At 33.6% G+C, this 26604-nt stretch overlaps 1 long non-coding RNA gene and 1 other non-coding gene across 12 annotated transcripts; one reads left to right on the forward strand and one right to left on the reverse strand.

Moving 5' to 3' along the window:
* Nucleotides 1-3079: 3079 nt before the first annotated feature.
* On the forward strand, nt 3080-12223 carry LOC145043338 (uncharacterized). Of its 11 annotated transcripts, none has more exons than XR_013680963.1 (6): nt 3084-3675; nt 3751-3791; nt 4384-4419; nt 4505-4687; nt 5276-5360; nt 7613-8379. It is a non-coding gene; the product is annotated as an uncharacterized LOC145043338 (long non-coding RNA). The 11 variants fall into 11 exon arrangements; XR_013680965.1 differs by having other exon boundaries at nt 3754-3791; XR_013680964.1 differs by having other exon boundaries at nt 3080-3389; nt 3545-4419.
* Nucleotides 12224-12295: 72 nt separating this feature from the next.
* On the reverse strand, nt 12296-12402 carry LOC145044561 (small nucleolar RNA R71). The gene has a single exon (XR_013681511.1). It is a non-coding gene; the product is annotated as a small nucleolar RNA R71 (small nucleolar RNA).
* Nucleotides 12403-26604: the final 14202 nt, after the last annotated feature.

Consider the following 26604-nt stretch of genomic DNA (forward strand, 5'->3'; position numbering starts at 1 on the left):
CTTCTTCTACAATCGATTGTTAACATTCAAAACCCATGACCAGGTGATGAATATCCATCTCGAATCAATTAGTAAGCTTTTTTTCCTTTTCAATTTTTTCTTTAATCGATCGGTCAAAACCTTGACTGCCTTCCATCTCGTGGTGCCTCCACTTCTTCATCATATCTGTCATTTCTTCCTCCCCCTTTTCTCTAAAATCACCAGCAAAATGAACATTCGTCTCCAAGCCTTTAGCCTTCTTTTTTTCTGTTAAAAATTGAGGTTTTTATTTTCAAGTTGCCATGCCTGGACTTGATTTTCTTTCAGCAAACTAATTTACCATCTGCTTTTCATATTCGGTAGGTTTTAATTTTGTCTATTTTTAGGCTCATTGGATGTTTATAGAGTGAATTTTGAGTTTTTATGAACTATTTATGCTGCTTTGAGAGGAGTTATTAATTTAATCATACAAGACTGACATAATTGAATTGTGATTGTAGAACATATCCCGGTCAGATTCAATTCATTTGGATTTGCATTGGTTATTGTTTTTTCTATTGAATTGTATATGTGAGGTTTGATTACTTAAACATAGTAGAGAAAAAAACTTAATTAAAATAAACACTTTGATTTTCTTGTTTCTATACTAGCATTAGAATGCATATGATTTAGTGTTGGAATTAATGGGAAGTAGTTGAGTAAAATTTGTTTTGTAAGCAATCTTGGATTGGATCAGATTACAATAGCAGGTTAAGTGTGTATTTGTATGTGTAGTTTCTATATGTTTAATGTGTTTTTGTGTGTGTAGTTTAAATTCATCAACTATTTTCTTTTCTATGTTAGTACCTTCTTTATATTCATACACAGGGTTTGCTTTAACTCTTGATGTCATTTATCTACATCTAGAATGTAGATGGCTATCTATTAGTTTGTTAATATTCTAGATATTTTTTTTTGTTTCCGACTATGATAAAGCAATTTTGTGTGTGGGTTAGTGTGGGAAGCTGAGACCGAAAATTACATATTCTGCAATGGTGCATTTATGCATTTCTAACAGCAATTCTGTCGGAATGGAATCTCGAATTCCAATTCCGTCAAAATGGGAGAACTATTTGTCGTTATATTCTGATAGAATATATATGTAATAATATATTCCGCTAGAATATTCAGGTGGAATAATATACATGTTTTTGTTTGTTATTAGTAAGTATTTCATTGTCATAGAATATTATATAAAGTTTTTATTTTTTAAGAAGGTAATGAAAAATTTAAGTTGTATCCAAAAATTTGTTATTAGTTAATAACATTCTCATAAAAGTTCATTATAACATACTAGAGAATATGATTCTAACAGAAGGTCATTCCAACAGAATAAAATCGGGGTTAATTAAAAATTAAAAATTATGTTATAGTTAAAATTTAAAGTAAATTACACGATTGGTCCCTATGGTTTGGGGTAATTTGCGCGTTTGGTCCCTAACTTATTTTTTTAACTCGGAAGGTCCCTAATGTTTGTTTTTGTTACGCGCTTGGTCCTTACTTTTTGTTTTTGTTTCGTGCTTGGTCCCTGTCTTACCTAAAAAGACTACTATTTAAATAGAGAAAAATAGTATAGTAGATAGGGTAATGTGAGGGGGTTGGGGTTGGAGGTATGTTTATTTAAATAAGTTAAAAAATCAAGGGTAAAATAGTCTTTTTAGTTGAGACAGGACTAGACGCGTAACAAAAACAAACATTAGGGACTTTCCGAGTTAAAAAAATAAGTTAGGGACCAAACACGCAAACTACCCTAAACCATAGGGAGCATTCGTGTAATTTACTCTAAAATTTAATTAATTAAAAAATTCAGAATTTTAAAATCACGGAATGAATTATCCTTAAAAATATGGAATTTTCCTTTTTTAAGTTGATCTCAATTGTCTAAAATACCCTTATAGTGGAAATACATGGTATTTTTTAATTATCTTTAATTTAAAAATATGTATTAATCACTTTCTTAAAAAAAGTAAAATGATTGGCCCACAATCATTTGTACATTCACACAATAATTAATTAAAATATATTAATTTAAGCCTATATATAGATATATCTATAATACATTATAAAAATTTTTAACTATTTCTAAAAATAACTTCAATATAATAATATTATTTTTTTAAAACGTTCAAGTCTCTAAGCTTAAAGTACAATTAATTATGAATAAAATAATATTAAAATTTTAAATTTTAAATGAGTTCTTATTAAATTATCTTGAATGAAACCCTCATTCTCAGCAATTTACTTGGTCAAACAGTAGATATATACGTATCTTCTCTCCCAGCCGATTAAAACCTTAAAGTTATGAATTATCTAAATCTAGGGGTGAGCATGGTGCGGTTTGGTGCGGTTTTCAGACCAAACCGAACCGCAAACCGCATGGTGCGGTTTTTGTATTCTTAAAACCGTTGGGTGCGGTTTTGCAATGGTTCGGTTTTTCGGTTTTTAAATGCGGTTTCGGTTTGTATCGGTTCGGTTTGGGTTTTTAAACCATGTTAAGAATTTGGCGCAGTTTTTTAAAACTGTAAGAACTGAAAACCATGTGCATATAAGCTTGTGTTGTGCTGTTTTTTTCAATACATTCATTTTCAGCTCAAAAAAAAATTACATAATCAAAAATTGTAAGTCGCTTAAAATACAATTTGTGACCACTTTCACAAACTAATTAATAATTGAAGGTTGGTTGATTTTGACTTAATTTGTTACAAGCTTATTACATGTAATCGATTAGTATGTTTGGCTAACAATAGAATATTTCTTTTGCACCCCATATAGTCTTATACAAACACAAAATAAACATATAATAAATATATTATCGTTTTATAACTATTTTAAATAGCATGTACATAATATACATTGATTGATTTATTACTATACACGCTTGCGGTGCGGTTCGGTTTTGATGGACCGGTTTTTAGGATAGAAACCGCACCGCACCGTTGACCTTCGGTTTTTGCAAAAATTAAATCCGCACCATTGGTTTTTGCATAGGTTTCGGTTTTTCGGTTTCGGTTTATTACGGTTTTATCGGTTTTTCTTCGGTTTTTGGTCACCCCTATCTAAATCGGTGACCAACATCCACCTGTAGAAGATGTAGCCGGTGACCACCACTCTAAAGCGTCGGTGGCCATCTCTCTCTCTCCGCATAAATTCATACTATAATCACTCATCCTCACTCTTTTGTTTTGATCGATGTCAGATTAGATTTTTCTCATACATGTGGAACCAATTGAACTTTTTGCAAGATTTGAAGATTGAGGCGATCGTGCTTTTCTATCAAATAGAATCTACCTTCTTCTTTTCCCTAACCCACTTCAGCAAAGCTCTTTCCCAATAATTATTTTCTCGTGCTACGATTTGCATCCTTACAGCCGGTTTGACTTCCTCAAAATACTACGTTTTCTTTAATAGTTTGAGATTTTGAGTTTCATTTTGAACTGATTATTGATGAAACCCAAAACATTGGAGGTGGGTTCAGCTAAATTTGTGTTTGAACTTTAGATATGGGTTTTGTTTTGCTTTGGAAAAGGGTATCGACTGGAGAAAAAGGGGTTAATGGTGAAGATGATTGCCAAAAATCGACTCCGCGACTGTCTATTAGGTTAACGAATTTTTTCCGTTCTCTATCACTCTCGATAAAACCTTAAACCATGAAATCAGGTAAGGTTTTTATGTATTTAATATGTTTTTTCTTTCCTGAATGCCTAATGTAATGAGAAAACATATTATTTATAGCAGATTTGTTTGATTGGGTCCTAAAGCAACATTAAAATCTGGTATGGACACTTTCATGGTTATTTCTCTTTTGGTTTCTGAAATTTCTTTGTTTATATAAAGTTAAGGTTGTGGATGAAAAACAAAATATAGTGGAGCCTTGTGAATTGTATGATTGGTAAGCTGAAACTCCCATTGGTGTTAATATACTTAAGAAGAAATGAGAAATTGCTCAAGAATTACAACTTACAAGGTACTAATGGCAATTATTTTGCTTTGGTCCCTTCCTAACCAATGGATTGAGCTTCAATCCTATGCTTTTTTGATTCAGGTTAAAAATTGTCCATGTTATGGTAAATCTATTGAATTTATGGTTATAATGGCATATTTTCCCTCCTTATTACTATTATATGTATTTATGAAAGATATTTTGGCAAAACATCTAATCCGTATTATTTGTTCTTTACATCGTGCATGTGCTCTTAAAACTCCAAGTGACAGAAACTAGGCTTCTAATTGCTTGCCAAAACATCTTTTAGTAGCATTGTTTGTAGAATTCAGAATATTTGTTTTTTATTTATGTTTTAGTAATGGTTATTCCTAACATTCTAATAATGGTTTTTTTGTTCCATGTCCACTAATTTCATCTTGGAGGTGTTGATAATGTTGCAGAAATAACAAGGATACTAGGTATGCTTTGATTATAGATAACATTATATCTGATTTAATGTTGGAAACTGATGCACTCACTCTATTGTGCTAACATGCTAAACAGATCGGAAATAAAGCATAATAGATGGATTTCCCAGCTTTGTAGTCTTTGTAGGATTGTTATTCAAAGGAAAACCTGGTGATGAGAAAATAGTAGGTTTGCAGCAGTAAAATAAGGCATCATGTCATTTCTTGGATTGTTGATATTCTCTTTACTCAATTTGAGGTGAATATGAAGTGATCAAAGGTAAATTGTTTTCTAGATTTGTTTCTTTTATTAAAACATGTTAAAGATCATAGGTATTATATTATTTATTCAGTTGGGAATTTGTTATAGAATTGTTGTCATTGTCCTTCCCTGTTAGTGTAGTTTTTTCCTTATTTTATTTTTAGTTTTTCTTGACATTTTGTATTATTGTTCAACTTCCCACTAACTTTTTGTTCTTTAATATATTTGCTTACTGTTCTTAAAAAAAAAATAAAAAAAAATAACTAGGACAATGGTAACACAAGATAACCGTTTCTGATTCCTATTCATATAACCTACTAATGTTTGACGAAGTTGAAACTTTCACATGATCTTCTACAACAGTTGGAGGACAAGGCAACATGAAGCTTGAAGGGATTTTGTTTGCTTTGTTTTATCTACTAACTTTCGTTATCTAGCTTTAAGTTTAAACTTATATGGTTTAATTTATCAATGTTTTATTTAAATATTTTTCTTAAGCTTCAATGGTTTTTCAAGGATTTTATCTGCAAGAAAGTTAGTTTTCGAATGCTTGGATGAAATATCTAATATGCCATTTATTGATTATGTTTTGATTTTTATTTGTAGTATGAGTTTGGACCCGGTGAAGGGTGCGATCTTAGATTGAACCACTTGGAACTTGGGATTATAGAGCCGCTGCAGCTTTTCGCGGGTACACCACTAGTATATATATATATATATATATATATATATATATATATATATATATATATCCGGTAAGAAATTTTTTTTGGTAGGAAGGTAAGAAGTTTTTTTTCTACATAGTTTTTTGACAAACAAAAAAAATGAATCACTAGATGATTCATTTGTAAGATGATTCACAAGAAAAAATTCTCAAAAAAACATCTTTATGATTTATTTTTAAGTAAATTAAGAAAAAATTCACTTTTATGACAATTATAGTGAATAACAACAAAATCATTATATAAATGAATCATCTAGATGTTTTTTTGAGAATTTTTTCTTGTGAATCATGTTAGAAATGAATGATCTAGTGATTCATTTTTTTTGTTCGTCAAAAAACTATGTAGAAAAAAAACTTCTTACCTTCCTACCAAAAATTTCCTTCTTATTTGATCTTGACTATATATATATATATATATATATATATATATATATATATATATATATATATATATATATATATATATATATACCCTAAGAACCCCAATTAATTAGTAAATATCTACACGATACTCTTATTAAACATGTTAAAATCCTTTTTTTTTTTTTTTTTTTTTTTTTTTTTTTTTTTTTGTGTGTGTGTGTGTTGTCGGTATGAAAAGAGCAAACTTATAGTTTTTATAGTATAATATTTTAATTCGTATATGCTCTCATATTTTAACACAAAACTTATATTAAATACAGATTTACACAATCTATTTACATTTCAATAAAAAAAATCATAATTTAATACAAACTGATTTATAATAATCCGCTAATTCGAAGACGTCAAAAACTCAAACTCTACCATCACATGCCACCACCAACCACCTGTATCAACATAATACTCTGTATCAACATAATACTCGTCCTTTCTTTCAAATCAGATCTGTATATAAAGTTATGCCTTAACAACTTCAATACTATATTCACAGTCTAATAAAGCATATTAATTCACTCATTTTGAATTTAATGCAAAACAATTATAAAAACTAGTGGATTCTTATAAATTTATACAACAAAAAAATAAATATATTCATAAAAAAATTAATACATAAATCATTCATATTTTAATACAAATTATAAAAAAAAAATTCACAGTAAAATGCAGTCCATTCACAGTTTAAACAGAAAAATCCATAGTGTAATACGGTCAATTCACATTTTTAAACACAAAAACCACAGTTTAATATAAAAAATTCACAGTTTAATATAGAAAATTAAGATATTAATGCATTCAATTCATAGTTTAAAACAAAAAATCACAGTTTAATACAAAAAAATCATACTTTAATACATTCAATTCATTGTTTAAATAAAAAAAATTACAACTTAATGCAGTCAATTCACAATTTAAAACACAAAAATCACATCTTAATATACAAAGTTCATAGCTTAGTACAATAAATCTCAATTTAATATAAAAAAGTATGCATTCACAACTATATTATCAACTTAACATTCGTAAAACAATTAATTTACAGTTTAATACACAAAATTTACAACTTAATACAATAAACGAACAATTTAATACATAAATTTCACATTTTATATAGTCAATTCACGGTTTAAACAGAAAATTCACATCTTAATAGAAGTTAACTCTAAGATTATAAAAAAAAACAAATTGGAGATTAAAACATTAAATTCACGCCTTAACAGAAGAACAAAAACGATAAAAAAATGCACCGTAGAGATTTATAATAGATGTAAATAGAAAAAATAAATATAAAACATGCATTCACAACTTAAAACTTATAAAAAATAATATATTCACGACTTAAACTTGTAATAAATCATGTATTCACAACATAAAACTAACATTTTGTCATTTTCTTATTCATAACATTTAAAACTAATATTAACATGACTAAAAAATTAATAAAAACATTTAAACATCACAATTCACAACTTAAAAAACATAGATTCACATTATTTGAAAAAGCATTCGCATTATAACACATTTTAAATTCAATTCAAAAAAAAAAAAAAAAAAAAAAAAAAAAAAAACCTAAGTTATGAAACAAAAATATGTGCACGTATCATAACAAATAAGAACATAAACTTGGATTTACGTATTAATAACATTGGATTCATAACGTAATAGTAGCTAAAACTAATATTAAGAAAAATAAACAATAAAAAAATAGATTATAACATTAAATTCATAGTTTAACAAAAGGAAAAATAATCAACACAAAAGTTGATATACCTGATATATATCTGGCGATGTTTCACCAGAGATCAGAAAGAAACGATGGAGACAAGTTGGAGGTGTTTTACCAAATCTGAGACTTGAAGAAAACGAAACCAAATCTCGTTGGAGCTTGTAAACCTGTACATCGATGTTGACAAAAATCACAGATCTAGACATTTGTGGTGACGAAAATCATAGATCTGGACCAGTAAACTTCTAATCTTGTAGTGGAGGAAACAAAGATGATAGATCTAGTGTGAGTAAGCTTTGATGTGACGTAGACGGTAATGTTTCACTTAAGATGTAACCTGAAACACATCAGATATGACCTGAAACACATCAGATCTGCATAAGATCTAGTAGTTTTTCACCAAATATCAGAGAGGATGAGAAGGAGGCGAGAATAATAGAAAGAGGCGGCACATCTGATCGTGTTTCACCGGGGAGCAGAGGAATGACGATAACAGCGGTGACGATCGTTGACGATAGTGGTGGATCTTTGTTTCTTGTCGGAACTTGTAGATCTGGAACAGAAAATCATAGATCTAGTGGTGTTATTCATGTATCTAAAACTGAAAATGTAGATCTGGAATTGTTTGGAGCATACATATCTGATTGTAGTAGTTGGCCGGTGGTAGGACGCTGCAACAACGGTGGTGCAGTGATGGTTGGTGTGTTCTGCAAGTTTGGTGAGAGAGTTTGAAAGAGTTGGAGGATTTGAGTGTTTGATAATTGATACATAATAATGAGTTTAAAGTTTGATTTTTCAAAAAAAAAATTAGTTATTACAAGTTCTTAATTTTTTTGGTTATCATTTGAACCTTTACCTATATATATATATATATATATATATATATATATATATATATATATATATATATATATATATATAGAGAGAGAGAGAGAGAGAGAGAGAGAGAGAGAGAGAGAGAGAGAGAGAGAGAGTCAAGATCAAATAAGAAGGAAATTTTTGGTAGGAAGTAATGAAGTTTTTTTCTACATATTTTTTTAGCGAACATACAAAATGAATCATTAGATGATTCAAAGGTAAGATGATTCATAAGAACAATTTCCAAAAAAAATATCTTAATGATTCATTTTTAAGTAAATTAAGTAAAAATTCACTTTATGATAAGTTTGGTGAATAACAACGAAATCATTGTATAAATGAATCATCGGTGTGTTTTTTGAGATTTTTTTGGTGAATCATGTTATTTTTAATTCATCTAGTGATTCATTTCTTTTGTTCGTCAGAAAAGTAAGTAGAAAAATAACTTCTTACCTTCCTACCAAAAAAACTTCTTACCGGATATATATATATATATATATATATATATATATATATATATATATATATATATATATATATATATATATATATATATATATATATATATATATATATATATATATATATACTGTAATTCTTTTTTCCGTTTTTTAACTAAATAAAGTTCAATACATATTGATGGAATTGCCCGATTTTTTTCTCGAAGTTGCAATTTCATCCTTTTTTATGTTATTTGTATTGGGTCGGTCATTCCTTCTTAATTCTTCTGCACCGCCATTCTTTTCTGATCCATTTACTCATTCCACCACTTTGAACTTATTCCATGTCCGTTCAGATCCAGATCTGCCATCTGCGTGGTGTTTTTTTTCCTCTGAGCTTCTATTGCCCATGTAGGAGATAGCACCCACAATATGTTAGCGATTGAATTTTTTGTCTGCTGCCACCATCAGCATCTTTTGCCGCCTCCATCTATCTATCAACATCACCTAATTATATTGGTTACAAATCAGACCCTAATAACTTGAAAAGGGCAGTGTTCATTGTGGTTTCACATGCCTACCAACAATATGTTAGCGATGGAATCGTCTGTCTGCGGCCACCATCAGCATCTGCCGCTGCCTCTATCTATCTATGAACATCACCTAATTATATTGGTTACGAATTAGACCCTAAGAACTTGAAGGGGGCGGTGGTCACTACGTTTTCACATGCCACGTAGGCTGAAACCGCATTCCACTCCCTCTGGTCTCAGCCCTTGTGACTACTACGTAAGTTCGTTTACAATTACTTTAAGGCATAAAAAATAACCTTATTTTCGTAATATTGGAATATTGGATTAGTCGGTATGCGAAAGTTGGTTTGGAAATACATGCTAGAGAAGTTCACTTTACAAAAATAAAAATTAAAAAATAATCAATTTAGAGTACTATTTTGTGTATTATTTTGCCGTTAAAAATGTAACATACTTAAACTGATAACTTTGGGCCCATTTTCTAAAAACTTGTTAATTCCAAACCCTTTAATTCTTTAGCCATTTTAACACTTTTGGTCCTTACAGTGAAAAGGTTTACATTTTTTCATAAAAAACACAAAAAGGGTCGGGGGCGAAGCCCGACTTTTCCGCTAGTTTCCATAAATTTACATGCACTTCTAAATTTATTCATAAAGTTTCTATTACAAATTCACTATTATACAGGTACATATGTCATCTTCTTGAAACAAGGACCATTTATACAAAAAAAAAAATTAAGAAGGACCATAATGTTAGGTTGCAACAAAATAATTTAAGTGGTATTGTCATATTTATACATATATTTAGGCATTATTCTAATACATTTTAATCTAGTTTTAGGTTAGTTGCATAAATATTTGGTATTTAGTAAGTTAAATTAAATATTGCTGCCAAAAATGACACTCTTGAAGAAAAATGACTGAAAGTGAAAAAAAGTTGAACCTGGTAGGACTGAAGCTGAAACTGGGAGCTTAATGGAACTATCGTTCACGACGTGAGGAGCGCTTTTAGGAAACTATAGATATTGGTAGATATACCGTCTTTGAGAAAGATTGGGCAGTTATCCTGGAGATCTAAGTCGAAATTATGGATAGAAAACTACAAAAACAGGCCTTGGAAGGATATGACGATTGGAGATTTTGAGAATTGAATATTGTAGCAAGAATTTTCATCACACATTTTGTTTGCATTAGATTGATCATGTCTAGTCTGATTTCTTATGTGTTTATATGTTTATTCTATGCAATGAGTAGCTAAATCATTAGGCTTTCGTTTAGTGTAGTGGAATATGTGTTAGTTTCTTACATTGTATGGATTTTATGAAGTTGGTTTAGCTTGTGTTTGGTTTATCATTACCTAGCATGTTAAAGTTCAAATATTTTGTTGCTTTGATTCAAGTTAAGTGTAGTTAATTAACCATTTTGATTGCATGAACTTGATTACCTAATAGTATATTATCATTAAATTGCTAGAGCTAGGATTGGCCAAATCTTAGATATGGCAATAAAGGTAATAACTTTATCTATGTTAAAGAACATAATTCAATCATAATCATGTTTGTTACTTGTCATGATCATACATAATAATCTTAGATATTTCTCATATTGCCCAATTATCTTTAATAATCAATTTTGTGTTTACTTGTGTATGATCATTACCTAGTAGCTCATGAACTGGTTAAAATATTAGAAGATCGGATCAAAACTTCTATTAATATTTACATTGGTAGCCAACTTAATTAATCCATGTTTAGAAACTAATCATTGGAAAAACGGCAAAGCTAAACGGAAGTGTCTTCATATTTTTGATTAAAATCATTCTTAGTAAAGTTTTTCCTTAGTTTTTAGTCAATTGAATAGTTAAGTTAATCTTAACTTCAGAAATCATATTAAACCCCCTTCTTAGTTATTGTTCTTAGATTAATTTTTAGTAGTCATTTTATTAGCTAAATTATGTTCCCTCTTTTCTATACCCAACTTATTTTAATATACTATAAATTGACTAGGTATAGTGTCCATAAGTGCACTAGTAGATAAGTTAGTTAGGTTTATAAATTCAAATTTGGTAGGTATATATCACATGCACATCAAATTTTTGGTGTCGTTGCTGGGGAATGACTATTTTAGTTGTTAATTTAATTTTTTTAAGTTAATCGATCCTTTTGGTGGGATAAAAACCACAAAAAGTTAATTTTCTGCATTAAATAAACTTTTATGTTTATACAGAGTTCACGCGTGACCATTAACCTGCATGATGTGAGTTCTGATTTTTCAGTTTTTCGTTTATTTGCTTTTAAGTTCATTTTTACATTTTTGTTTTGCTTTGTTTTAGTGTGTTTTATAACCAGGGATCACAACTTCCTATCATATTACCACTTGAAGATCTAGAATCCACATTCCATAAGAAGAAGGATAAAAAGGTTGACGAATCGAGTAGCACCTTCCAATTTGACAAGTTTGAAATCTTTGAAAGAACTTCAAACAAGAAAGCAACCGAATACGAGCCATGAATAGAAAGTGGATCAGAAGAATAGGTCAAAAGCGAGGTTGAAGAGATAACGGGGATTACCACCATGATGATGGAAGAGTACGAGAGAAGAGTGTGAAACGACAATGGTCCTGGTCTTGTGACACCTGCAATACCAACTGCCACAAACTTTGAGCTCAAGGGCCACATTCTTGTCATGCTAACTACATATAATTTTCCAAGAAAGATTACGAAGATTCCTTTAAGCACATCAATGAAGTATTAGACATTGTAAACTATTTCAATATCCCTAAATGTTTTGATAGATGTACTTTTATTGAGGATGCTTCTAGTGACACTTACTAGAGATGCAAAATTTTGGTTGAAGTCATTAGCACCTAGAACTATAAGAACTTGGCAAAACCTCATAGAATAATTCAGCCCACATTCAAAGATAGCAAACACAAAAAGAAGATTGCTAATTTCCAATAAAATAATGGCAAGTCCTTATACGAAGCTTGGGAAAAATAGAATGGCCCTTTAAGAAATTGTCCTCAATATGATTTAAATATGGAAAAAGAGGTTTCTATATTTTATGATGGGATGAATGTGACTATAAGGAAACTCCTTGATTCTCAAGGACCAGTAACAAAGAAAGATCCCATTACAATAAAAGAGTTAATTGAAGAATTCACAAAGCACTCTAGAGAATACCAAAACCCACAAGAAGATGTTACAAGAGGTAAAGGAAGTGGCAATGTGGCTTCGAATGATTTAGCAGGAGTAATGGCAAAACAAGATAATATGGAATGGAGGATCACAAAGATGGGTCAATTGATTAATGCCATACAAGCGGGGCGTGACAATTGAATTGGACCACACTTAACCAAAGATTGTAATTTGGATGAAAATAGGAACTAAAATCTCAAGTATGCTACTCTAGTGGTGACTGGTTTAATGAATATTGGAGGAATCCTAATAAATAATGGTTGCCTTGTGAAGAATACAAAAAGAAAAAAGAAGAAAAGTATCGGCAAACTGGATGAGGCTTCTACCAAAAGAAACAACCACTATCCAAGAAGAAAATTGACTTTGAGTCAATGCTCAATAGATTCATGGAAGCCTTTGAGAAAGGACATAATGCTACCAATGTTACCATTAGAAACCAAAAAGCTTCCATTAAAAACATCAAGACTCAACTAGATCAATTGACCAAACTCGTTAACAAAAGGTTACCACTCAAAAATCCAGATTCAAAACCGCAACTGCACTTCATCGAAAAACCACAGAAGATGACCCTCATTCAGAGCCTCTAATGATCCATAATGAAGCCACAAAGCAGCCAAGTTCTCAAAAGTGGGAAGTAAAGATCGAAGAAGAAAGAAATTCTGGTACCCAGTTCTGACGACGTGAGCAACTACATCTCACATCGTAGGCCCAGTTTGTCACACCCCAAAACCGGAACGGCGGAAACAGTCTGGGGTGGATGACATCATATCAAGTATCACAACATATGCAATATAGTAATTAAAGTACAACAGCCATTGTTTTAATAGTAATAGTTTTACACGGTTTACATTACATAGAGCTTCAAAATAATACAAATAATAATATAGGTGCAGCTTGGTAATAGACTGTCTTCATCAAAAGCTCCGGGGATGTACCTGTCTATTGCTGACCTGAGAATACAAGTTATTTGAAAACGAGTATCAGCATTTTTACAAATGCTGGTGAGTTCATAAGTATTTAGTGTCATTTTATCCAAATAACTTTATATAAGTAGTAGTTTTAGAGTATACAGTGAATTAGAGTCCTTTCCAGAAAATCCTATATTTTCTAATTTAAAAGCAGCCTTCTACCAAGACTGGACGGAGTTATGTTGTAAAAGTGGTTTTTCCCTTAACACTATCATTATCAAAATAGGGTATTGATTGTAAAGAAAATAAGAGAATATCAGGGGAAACAATATATGGCTCAGCAGTGAAGATTGCTGACTAAGGCAAAAGAAATCATAGACTCCAGGAGAGTATCGAATGAACGACGCACCTAACTCAGTCTAACTAGAGGAGACACAGACCCCAGATAGTATCAAATGAAAGATACGTCTAGCAAGGTCTAAAAACAGTGAACACAGATCCCAGACAGTATCAAATGAATGATACGTCTAGCAAGGTCTAATTATAGTGAATACAGTGTTAAAACCTGTTACCTTAAGCCCATGAATTATAAGGTAACCCCGAGATACTCGTAACCATACTGATAGACACTAGAGAACTTGACGCCCTGCAAGCGTCGGTATGAATATGATATTTGCCACCCCTTGGCTTGGTAGGCCGTGGACTGTAGCTAGCAGTCAGGGTGTAGGGGTGTCAATCCCGTATAGCTATACACACAATGTCCGTTCTCCCTACAAGAGACTCTGGTTACTATCCTAACAACGGAGAAGGACGTGTACTGAAGATGTATCTCGTGTAGTGAGATCTGATGTGAAATACTGAACTAATGATAGAGACTCACAACTGAACTGACTAATGTAAACCTATATGTCTATGCTTGTATACATAATATATAACTAATGATCAAACGACCTTCGGACGGACATCCGATCCCACCAGACCACATCTCAACGAAGAAAAGGAAATAGGGCGAACTAGCCTTCCTAAGTCCTTTAAACATTATTTATATAATTTATACAAGCATAGGCATACATTTAACTAAGTAGAAGCATTTAACGAAGTTTAAGTGTTTAACGAAGTAGAAGTGTTTCACAAAGTATAAGTGCTAACAAGTAGGAGCGTATCGTGAAGTATAAGCGTATCGTGAATTATAAGTGAATCGTGAAGTAGAAGTGTATTGTGAAGTAGTAGTGTATCGTGAAGTATAAGCGTATCGTGAAGTATAAGCGTATCGTGAAGTATAAGCGTATTGTGAAGTATACGCATATCATGAAGTATAAGTGAATCGTGAAGTAGAAGTGTATCGTGAAGTATAAGCGTATCACGAAGTAAAAGTGTTAACAAAATAGTAGCATTTAACTAAGTAGGATAATTAACTAAGTAGAAGTATAAACAAGGCAGTAGTATTTAATAAAGTAGGAGTATAAAAACATGGAAGAAAACTTTGATGAAATCTTTGGAAAACCTTTATACTTCAAGAAAATCATTCATAAATAAGTTTTGATTGTAATCTTGATAAAGTAGAGAAAACCTTTATTTAAAATGTTGCTGTAACAGAGTTTGAAATAAAACATACCGCACGAGAGGCAATTTGAGAAAAGCTTTGAACACATAAAGACGTTTTAGAAAACCATTTACAGTATCATACTTGGTAAAACAGTTGACAGTGTAATGAATCCTTGTGCATGCGGGTTATCAATCACATGTGATTGATATGATAACTGGCATGTTTAACTTGTATTCCCCCCCACCCCCCATAAAAGCATGTAAAAACATTTAAAAGGTTAATTCAGGGGTATGAACCCGCTTGTTGAAAGCGGATTGAACGAAAGTGTCGGTTGGGTGCTCGGTGTCAAGTAAAGACTTGAACACGCTTAGTGACCTATAAACATATAATGACATATGTTTACACACAATTAGTAATTATAATACTAATTAAACATGTATACACATCCTAAGATGCGGAAAACACTTTGGTCAAGTGCTAGGAGTGTCCCAGGTAACATCTAAAGGTGTGTATGGCCTAGTTAGGGAGTTTACATTTCAAGAGTAAACTCTTTATAGTGTTTACGGCCGTAAGACCTTGTCCCCATGAGTTTACGGCCGTAAAATCATGGATGGTGTGTTCTTTGATGCATTTAGGTCTTTTAACACTTGTGGAACTAGGCTAGGTTCAATTCTAGGGCTTATGAAGGGTTTAAGGCTTCAAAATGGGCCATTTAAGGAGTTTACGGCCTATGAATACTCCTTGAGGAGTTTACGACCGTAAACACATGAGTTTACGGTAGTAAACTCATGTTGGTCCATTTATTTTGTTGTTTGGTGGTTCTAACTCATGCATGTAAGGTTCTAGTCACTTTTAGGAGCATAGGAAGGTGTTTGGGGCACTTGAACACCCTGGAAAGGTGTTTACGGTCTAAGGAGATGTTCTTGGGGAGTTTACTACCTTAAACACATGAGTTTATGGTAGTAAACTTATTTTGTCCATGAATCCTATGTTTTGGTGGTTGTAGGTTAAGCATACAAAGTTCTAGGTCCAATTCCAAGCCATTACAAAGTGTTAAGGGCACTTTAACACCCTTTGGAGGTGTTTATGGTCTAAGAATAGGTGTTTATGGTCTAAGAACCTTCTTGGACCGTAAACTCAAGTGTGACATGTTTTTTTATGCTTTGGTGCATCAAACGAAGGATTACAAGGCTCTAAGCACCCATGGAAGCTTTTGGAAGTGTTTGAGGGGTGGTTTAACACCTTTAAAGGTGTTTATGGCCCATGAACATGGGTTTACAGTCGAAGAACATCCGTAGACCGTAAACTCATGTTTACTCCCCATTTGGTCCGATTTTGGTGTTCTAAGTCCTTTTGGGTAAGCCTCTAAGCCATTGCTAAGCATGAGAAGTGGTTTGAATGGGTTTTTGAGCATTAAAACCCCATTATGAGTGTTTATGGTCCATGAAGGTGTTCTTTGACCGTAAACCCATGTTCTTGAGGGTTTCGGGTGTTTAAGTCACGAATTTGCAAGCTAGATAAGTTAGATAACAAACTAGGAAGGTTTACTTACCGATTTGAGGTTCGGAGGGGCAATTTTTGACCAAAACTCGTTTGTAGAGAGAGAAAGTAGAGAGAGAGAGAGAGAGAGAGTCTAAGGTGGGAAAAGGATTCTAATGAGTGTCCACCCACCATTATATAGGGCTTGGGTGTTGTACCCGGTATATGACTACCCGATACTTATGTTTAACGAGGTTTAAAATTTTACCCGGTTAAATGGCCTTAAATAAAAATAAACTTTTTCCAAATAAATGGAAAGATCATTTACGTGTATTTATTTCTGCTTGACGAATATTAATTAAAATATTCCAACGGGTTTAAATCCGGTCAAAAATATTTTCGAGATAAATTAGACTAATTTTTGACGTAATAGAATTCGACGTTAATTTCGACGTTAAAACTAACGGAAATTTTTGGGTTGTCACACAGTCTAGTAAGGAAAATGATTATTTTGTCAAGTCGTATCAGCCTCCACTACCTTATCCTTCTCGAGAAAGGGCCCATCCTTTGGAATAAGAGCATAATAGTTTTATCAATCAAGTCAAGGGTATTCCAATTAATTCCCCATTTAGTAAAGCATTGGCTAAATTGCCTGAATACACAAAATTCCTACAAGATCTTCTCTACACTTGCCAACAACTAGAAAATACATCCAACGGTGTTTTTAATGAAAAATGTTCAACAGTTATCATGGAAGGAATACCACCAAATATGGGGGGATCCAGGCCTCCCTAAATTTCCATGTGAATTTGGAAATGCCATTAAGACATTTGCTTTTGCCGATTCTGGAGCTAGCATAAATTTAATGCTCATTTTATCAAAAACTTGACCTTCTAGAATTAAAGACTACAAGGATGGAAATCCATATGCCTAATTGTTCGGTGATTTATCCTCAAGCCATAGTTGAAGACTTATTGGTTAGAATTGGAAATTTTGTTTTTCCAACTGATTTTGTGGTCATAGATATGAAAGAGGATGAAGATGTATGCATTATTCTCGAATTCCCACTACTTAATACCACAAGAGTCTTGTTTGAAATTTAAGAGTCAAATCTCACATTATGAGTTAGGAAAGAAGAAATTACATATGGATTTGATGAAGGATTCAGGAATTGTAAGTCACAAGATAAAATATTCTTTATGGATGAGGATAATGAGCTAGAAGAGTTGGAAAAATTAATGCAAGAAGAAGTCCAAATAAGGGAAAAGACCAAGCTAAAAGAAGAAGTCAAGCTTACTAGACCAAGAGCCTCGATTCCTATGATTTTTGAAGTATTTTCCTTTTCTACACCAAAGCTTAAAGTTAAGGAGGAGAATCAAGAAAGAAAGGAAACCAAGCTTGACAATATGGAAGTAAACAAAAAAGAACTTGTTAAAGATGAGAAGAAAAGTATGAAGGATGAAAAACCTTAAGGAGTCAAAAGAAAACAAGATGCATATGACAACCAAACAAAGAAATAAAATTCAAAGAAAACATATATATATATATATATATATATATATATATATATATATATATATATATATATATATATATATATATATATATATATATATATATAAGGCGAGTTCATGCTTACACAAGGAGGTGGAAGGAGCAAAAGGAGAAGAAGGAGATTCCACTCCCATCCGCAATAACGTAGAGTGGGAAGGAGTCCGACTCATTACTTCATCAAAAGAAGCGCTGCTCGGGAGGCAACCCAAGCTCGGTTTGCATTTTCTTTTCCTTTTCTTTTTAGTTTAGTTAGTTTTGCATTATTCCATTTTTTAGGAAATTTCATTTATTCATCTTCTATTTTCAAAATCAAGTGTGATATCCAAATTGTGAGTGATATAATTTTAAAAAAATGGAATTTTTGTCAAATATTCAAAGCCAACATCCCCACGTCGTGGGTCATCAAAAGAATCCTGATTATTTCCTCAGTCTAAAACTCAGGATGTGTGGCATAACCCCTTATGACGTAAACTTCAAAGGGGACCTGTTCTTGATACCAGTTCTTTATCCTAAATCACCACTTACGACGTGAGACAAACAAAATATCACCCCCACCCACCCACCCACTTTGATTTTCAACCGATTTCCATTCTTTTTTTTTTCCTATATTTAGTGTTTCATCTACAAAATATGTATGATTTCTCATTATATTTTCTTCTATTTCACTGATTTTATGTTTGAAAACCTAGGGTTCAACTTAGGGCTCTTAGAGTCAAAATTAATATGATTTGTTGTGGAATTAGGCTTGCATGTATGATTACTAGCATTAGATTTAATATTAGACAAAACCCTATGAATGCATTTGGTTCGATTTGGCCAAAATAATGTTCACTTTTTATCCTGCCGATGAACTGAACTCATGACGTGGGCTTCACGTCTCATGGCGTGAGAACTGGAAAATAGCCACATTTTGTTTTTTATTTGCTTAATTTGTTGTGGTTTTTGTTTTTTTTTTGTTTGTTTATTGTTTTTCAGATTTAATGGATCCTAGAAAAAGGCAACTCCATAGTCCGAAGGTGATGTGTCCAACCTTCACCCATTTTACGAGTTTCTGAACGACCTTCCACGGGAAATTTTAAACAATTACACCAACAAGTTGGGGTGGATTTATAACATAAAATTTGCAATATCACTGACTATTGACTAGGAAAAGTTAAATGAGATTTGAATCTTGGAAAGGCTAAACCGTACCTTACATGAAATTGTTGAGGAACTTGTTTTCAATTAAGGATCCCATTTACAAGGAATTATGTGTTGAATTTTCCTCTAACATTTCATTTGAAGAAAATACGGTGGATTGACATTTCGCGGGTGCACTCGTATTTCGACTTGGTGGTCATTATCGAGAGTGCAATTTGTCTGAGCTATCATGGAGGATGAGATTGTATAAGGAACATGAAGCCAATTCTCCTCCATTTGACATATTTTTGCGGTCAACTACATGAGATTACTCATTGGGGGTTCATAGTTATGGGTTTTAGACAATTGAAAATGGAGCGTTCAAATCAGGGGTATCTCAAGAAAGTCATATTCGGTCTCCCATTCACTGTCTCATCCATTGCCACGTTACATTTTCAATCTATCATAAGAAACATGGCAACAAGGTTACGAGCCTCAATATATTTTTCCTATGGAGTATTATAGAACCTGAAGTTTACAACAACATCCCTTATTTCCTTTCTCAATATTTGAGGAAAAAGCAATAAGTTTGAGGGCGGGAAGTCCAATCGCAAGTGAACATTTCATAACCCGGTTGGCAAAATTATAGAGTATTTCTTTCGAGGTTGAGTCGCACTTTGATATGCATTAAGGAAACTGAACTTCCTTGGATTTATTTGGATTCAATGAATGTGATAGTAAATAATGGAGGATATTATCGAATACCAGCTGATGATGAGGTGAGAAAAATGGAGAATGTGGAGGAGCAACTGAGAAAGAGGGGACGAAGAAACGTGAGAGAATGGGGAGAAAGAGAACAACCACAACATCAAGACATGCCAAATGTATGAGTACCAATCAACCCATTCTATAATCAGGTTGGTTATTACTTGGACAACATTCGATGTGTCGCGCTTTACTAAAATCAGGTGTTTGAAGGTATTTATTCGCGTTGTCACATTGAGCGCCAACCCAGCATGTCACCCCTACATTCCTACTTGTTAAGAGATATGGGCATCGCGTAAATTTGGGGTTGGATCTAGTGGACAACAAGGAAACAAAGATGATGAATGACTTATTATCCTTTTAATTTTATTTGAGTTTTATTTAGTTTTTATTGGTTTATTTTGGTGTGTTTTATTTGTGTTTTTCTTATTTTATTAGTTTGGTTAAGACATGTAGCTGAATGGTATTGTGTTTGTTTTCTTGTTTCTACAAATATGTTTTGTTTTGTTCACAAAATGGTTGAAATATCGAGAGAAAAAAAAATCGTGAGAGTTAGAGTTAAGAATCGAAGACCACAATTTTTGATAAGTGTGGGGTGATATTTATGTGGGAATGAAGAGATATTAGAGAAGAGAGAGTTACAGAAAAATAAGGGTCTTAAAATGAGTCTTAAGCAATTATGAGATCATTTGAGGTTTACATGCAAAGAAGATTTTTAAAGAATTACATTTTGTAACCAACATTTCTCACAACGTGATCATCTATATCTCACGTCGTGAGTCGGTTTTACATCGCGATTTCGAGCTAATTAGTCTATACTAATGTCATGACATTTCTATATCTCATGTCGTGAGGTACATAGAATCATTAATTTTTGCTCTTTCATTCGACTTTTGATGTGATCTATGCTTTCACACATTATGACTGAAGTACAAATTTTATTTTGAAGTTTCTTGCCCCATACTTTTTGAAGATGAAAATTTTTTATTCATATTTTATCTGGTACATTCACGAATAGCAGCGAAAGTCCAGTTCCAACAACAAATTCGTGATGTTCAAACTTTCCCACCAAAAATTAGATTCATCACACCACTTCTATCCTAAGGGAGTCTGTTCCTTTCTCTTCCTTTTATTTCTCTTTATTGCATTCATTATTTTAAGCATACAATGAGGGAAATTTATGAAATAAGTATCGGGTAGGGGATTGGAAAAGGATAATTGAGCATAAAACTAGTTTAGAAAAATTCTAGAGATTTAAAAAACTAATAGACTTACAAAAATAATCTAATAAATGTAGTCATTTTTAAAATTTTGATATTATTGCATTTGGGCTAGTTTGCTAGTATTATGAGCGATGATTTGATGCGAGTCCTAAGATTTAGTTTAGCCAATATGTTATAGTGTATTTGTGGCTTCCCAGTCTTAGTGAAATCGTGAGACAAAAACACAACATTGTCTAGTTTGAAGGACATAATATGTTTAGCATTATGTACCATAAATGTATCCAGGAAAGCTTATGTAGTCATTGCACTTTAGACTAATACTTTAACCAATAATTGTTGAAGTTAATTTCCCTTGCTTAAGCCTATGTTTTTCTTATTAGGATTTTTAGTATTTAGTGAAAAAAGAGGGTTGTGAAAAAGAAAAAAAATAATAAGAAAAAAATAGAAAAGAAAAAAAGTTGCAAAAGTTTGAGTGAATAAGAGTCTGCAAAGTTATGAAGATCAAGAAATATTATGAAGAAAAGTTCAAAAAGTTCAAAATTATTAAAGACTCAAGTTGAAGAATTTTAAGAATAAGGTGAAATTGCCAAAAGTCAAAGTTATTATTATCGTAATTTTTATTTCTAGGTTATTTTTGTCACACCCCGAAACCGATGGCGGAAACGTTCCGGGGCGGAGGACATCATGTATAGTATCACAACCAATGTACATAGTAAGCTTAGTAAACACAAAACATTACATTACATATGATTACTTACATTTGTTTGAGAGTAAAGTGATACATGTTTATCTATACAAAAGTTTGAACAAAAGTAAGACGTGTCTTCTAAAACGCTCCGTCTTCTCCAAAAGATCATGAGTACCTATCTAATGTGGACCTGAAAATACAAGCAGTTTGAAAATCAGCATAAAGCTGGTGAGTTCATAAGCTATTTGTTTATGTAAAACGATCATGTTTCCTTTGTTTTTCTGAAAAGTTGTTATCCAAGAAAATCCCATATTTTCTTATAAAGACAGTTTAGTTAAAGTTCTGAATTTCCGTTCAATACAACAGTAGATAGTTTAATAAGTAAAACTGTACATTGAAAGATCCCTGGGAATACCATCCAGGACAACAGAAGGTAGTGTTATTATATAAAACTATAGGTTTAAAACCACTAGGAATACCATCCAGTAAAACTATAGATCAAGAGAAGATATAGATTCCGTGAATAAACTTATATTTTTATATTAATACGTATTGTGAGTCGGGTAACCATGCTAATATGACAACGAGACCTCCTTGACATTCTTCAGGCATCGGACGATATCCAGAATTTGTCACCCCAGACGTGCCCGCCTAACTATAGCTAGCAATTTAGGTGTGGGATTCTCAGTCCCGAATAGATCTATTCACAAATTCCACGCTCTCCCTCCAGGAGACTTTGGTTACACTTTCGGGGAGGATTTATTGATGACCCGTAGGGTTTAATGAAGATAAATGTCACAAGCTAGTATTAAACTATTCACGGTATACTCGGTAGTTATCAAACATCATACAGTAAAACAGTTTAATACAATGAAATTATCTGGCATCATATTCTAAATTAAACAGAGATAAACTGAATCAGACATAGTTTATCTATTAACTTTGCATGAAATATGTGCCCGTAAAACAAGAACTAAAGATCCCAAATTATTCCCCTAATAATTCGATTGGTTTGATTGTTTCCTTTACTGTAATTGAAATCTACGTGACTATATTCGATAAAACATCCCTTATGCTCCGCATAATACATAAGGGGTAAGAATATCTAAAAGTTTCCCAGATATTTATAGAATTTCATCAGTTTCAAGTTTCGAAAACATTTATATTTTGCTTGTATTCCCCCTGAAAATATTGAAAAACACGGAAAAAGGTGTAGGGGTATGAACTCACCAGTCGAGAAACGAGTCGGTTTGGATGCTAAGTGTCAATTCGGGGCTTGATATCTCGTGAGGTTCCTATGTAATATGAAATGATACATAATTGTATCTAATTAGACTTTGAACCACTAATTAGATAAGAGTAAACACTTTTATACGCGAAAACACTTCAATTCAAGTGTTTGGAGTGACCCGGGTAGCATCTATGGACGAGTATGGCTTGGATATGGAGTTTACAGTCCAAATGACCAACTACCCATGATTTTACGGCCGTAAACTCATGGTGGGGGTGTTCTTGATTGCTAAATGGCCTTATAACACTATAGGGATGATGCTAGACTTGGTTTCAAGGCTTTGGAAGGTGATTTGAACATCCTAAGGACCATTTGAGGAGTTTATGGTCTATGAAGATGTTCTTGGTGAGTTTACTACCTTAAACACACGATTTTACGGTAGTAAACTCATGTTTCTCCATGATTCATGTGATTTGGTGGTTGAAAGTTAAGCATGCTAAGTTCTAGACCCATTTCTAAGCCATACAAAGTGTTAAGGGCCCTTGAACACCCATTGGAGGAGTTTATGTAACACCCCGTTCTTTAAGTGTTTAATTAAGAGTCCCTAAGATTTTAGAGGAGGGGTAATTCTGGTCCTTTTCGGGAAATGGGTTCTATCCGAGAAAGTTTCGGGCTGGTGTATGTTGTTAGAAGCATTGGGCTTCTCGTCACCCTCGTATGAATGTAAAGTTATTTAGGAGCGGGTTTAGATTAAAGGAGTTGCGGTGTTTTGAAGTTGATCATTGTTGTAGTTCTTTGTGGAGTAAGTGGGGAAAAGGTCCCATGCATGCATGCAATTAATTGGGAAGTTTGGCTGGGTACGCCCAGCGTAAGCTGGACGTACGCCCAGCGTAATAGTGTGAATTATGTGGGTTGGTCGGGTGAGTACACCCAGCGTACTCTCAGAAACTCCAAACCCTAATTTAGGGTCAGCCACTATATAAGGAACATGTTGGTTCACTTCTTAGCCTCCTTATACTCATCCTTAACCTCAAAAAACCCTAGAAGACCCGTATTCCTCCATTGCGAGGTGTGTTTGACCTTGGGAAACTATTTTTGGCAAAAGAAAGGCTTGAAGGAGAAAAGAGGAGTTGTCAAAGAAGAAGAAGAACATGTGGGGCTTGTAGATCTGAAGAGATACCACCCTTTGGAACTTTTTTGAGGTATAAAGTTTCTTGCTTGACCTTCATATTGCATAGATCTATGTATTTTGAAGCTTTGTCACCATTCTTGTCCCAAAAGTCCTCACCTTGTTGCATATTTCGATTTGGTCAAGATTATCTGTCCTTTCAGACCTTTGGAGAGGTCTTGAGTGATAAAAATGAGGTCCCAAGGGCTATGGTTGTTTCATGTAAGAGATATATAGGTCTTAATGGATTAAGACCTTGGATTAAGAGCTTAAGGACGTCCCAAGTGATAAAGTCTAAGACTTTATGAATTCTAATCATATTTGGCCTATGGATCTGAAGTTTGGGCTTAAGAGCTTAAGCCATTAAGAGGTTAAAAGGACTTTATGAGCACTGCAGTTACACCCCGCGTAACCTCTGAGTACGCCCCGCGTAGTGGGCCAGTGCCCCATTTTCCTTTTGATGATCATGGCAGTACGCCCAACGTACCAAGGAGGGTACGCCCAGCGTACTCCTCCTGTGGACTTCAATTTTTGGGCCATTTGTGGGTTGTTGGTGTTTGGGCCAAGTCTAGAAATTATGAATAAAGTATTTTGGGCCCAATTAATGTTATGGAAATTGGATCTAGGCCCATTTGGTGAAGTGGGCCCAATTTGGTAAACTGGGCTAATGTTGGACTTTGAATGAGATTTGGACTTTGGTCTTGGCCCAATAAGTGTATGTATGATTGACCTTATGTTTATTTTGTGACGATGGTTAGTTCGGGATTTGTGGTGAGTTGGTGATTCGAGAGTCTACTTCTTCAGCTAAGAGTATCGGCATTCGCGAGGTGAGTTATCCTCACTATATCGACAGGGTCTAACGCACCAACGCCGACCCTTTATTGGATTGAGATTCGGATATGGTTGTTATGTTATTGCTTGATATGTCTGCATCCTGGTAGCTAGGATGGTATATGCTAGAAACCTGGTTCAGGTCGATTTCCCGATATGTAGAGTGATGCTATGCTAGTGACCGGTTAGGCCGGTATCCTGGTTAGGGTAATGATATGTTATGTGATCTGCTTGATCGGTTTGTGGACTATGATTGTTATATGATTGTATGTTATGTGCACATGGTTGTTTGGACTAGAGTTGGGTTGAGGCGGGTCTTGCTTTGTGTTGTAGACCAAGATACCCAAGGCAGACCGGTTGTTCCGAAGGCCCATCGAGCGGTCCGGATAGGCTGTAGGCCCAACGAGGGCGGACCAGACGTGCCGAGCCTCGGAGAGTCGACCAGGCCGATTAAAGGCCCGATGCGGGCGGACCAGTCATACTGTAGACTCGGATAGTGGACCAGGTGGGTTGAAGGCCCGGTGCGGGCGGACCAACCACACTACAGACTCGAAGGACATGACTTAGACACGGAGGGTGGACTGAAGGCCGATACGGCGGACCAGTCACACAGTGGACCGATATGCATGGTTGTTCTATGTTCTGTTATGTTATGTATGATATTTATGTTATGGGCCAGAAGGCAATATGTTTTGGACCGGAAGGTCGTAGCCTGGAAGGGCGTATTTGTGGTTGGTATTTTGGGGGTATCTCACTAAGCTTTCGGGCTTACAGTTGTGGTTTAAATGTTTTTCAGGTTCTTCAGGAGACCGTGGCAAGGCGAAGGTGTGATCGTACCGCTCCTCGTGTTTATGTTTATGGCATGATTCTGGGAATACTCTGATAATAATTGTATTGAAAACCTTTTTGTAACAACGTTATTAAAATGGATTGTTTTTGAAAAGTTTAAATTGTGTTGAAATTTTTGGTTGTTACAGTTTAAGGTCTAAGAAGAGGTGTTTACGGTACAAGAATGTTCTTGGGCTATAAACTCAAGTTTGACCCATTAGTGTATGTTTTGGTGCATTTCTTGAAGGATTATAAGGTTCTATACTCACATGGAAGCTTTTTGGAGGTGTTTGGGGGAAAACTAACACCTTAAATAGTGTTTATGGTCCATAAATGAGGGTTTACGGTCCAAGCATGTTCTCGGGCCGTAAACTCAAGTTTACCCCCTAAATGGTAAGATTTGGGTGCTCTAAGTCCATTCCTGCAAGTCCAAAGGTCTTAACTAAGCACTAGAAGTGATTTGGAGGGGTTTTTGGGGCTTCAAAACCCTCTTTAGAGGTGTTTACATTTTTGGGAAGTTTTCCCAACCGTAAACACATGTTCACGGGTGTTTTGAGTGATTCAAACATGAATTTGCATACCAAATCAAGTTAAACAACAAGTTATGATAGATTGCTTACCAATTTGAGGCTTGAAAGGGGGTTTTTGGATCAAAATCGGATTTTTAGAGAGAGAGAGTAGTGAGAGAAAGTGTTTTAA

The sequence above is a fragment of the Lactuca saligna genome, chromosome 4 (genome assembly GCF_052625555.1).
Source record: "Lactuca saligna cultivar CGN05327 chromosome 4, ASM5262555v1, whole genome shotgun sequence".
NCBI classification, from domain to species: domain Eukaryota; kingdom Viridiplantae; phylum Streptophyta; class Magnoliopsida; order Asterales; family Asteraceae; genus Lactuca; species Lactuca saligna.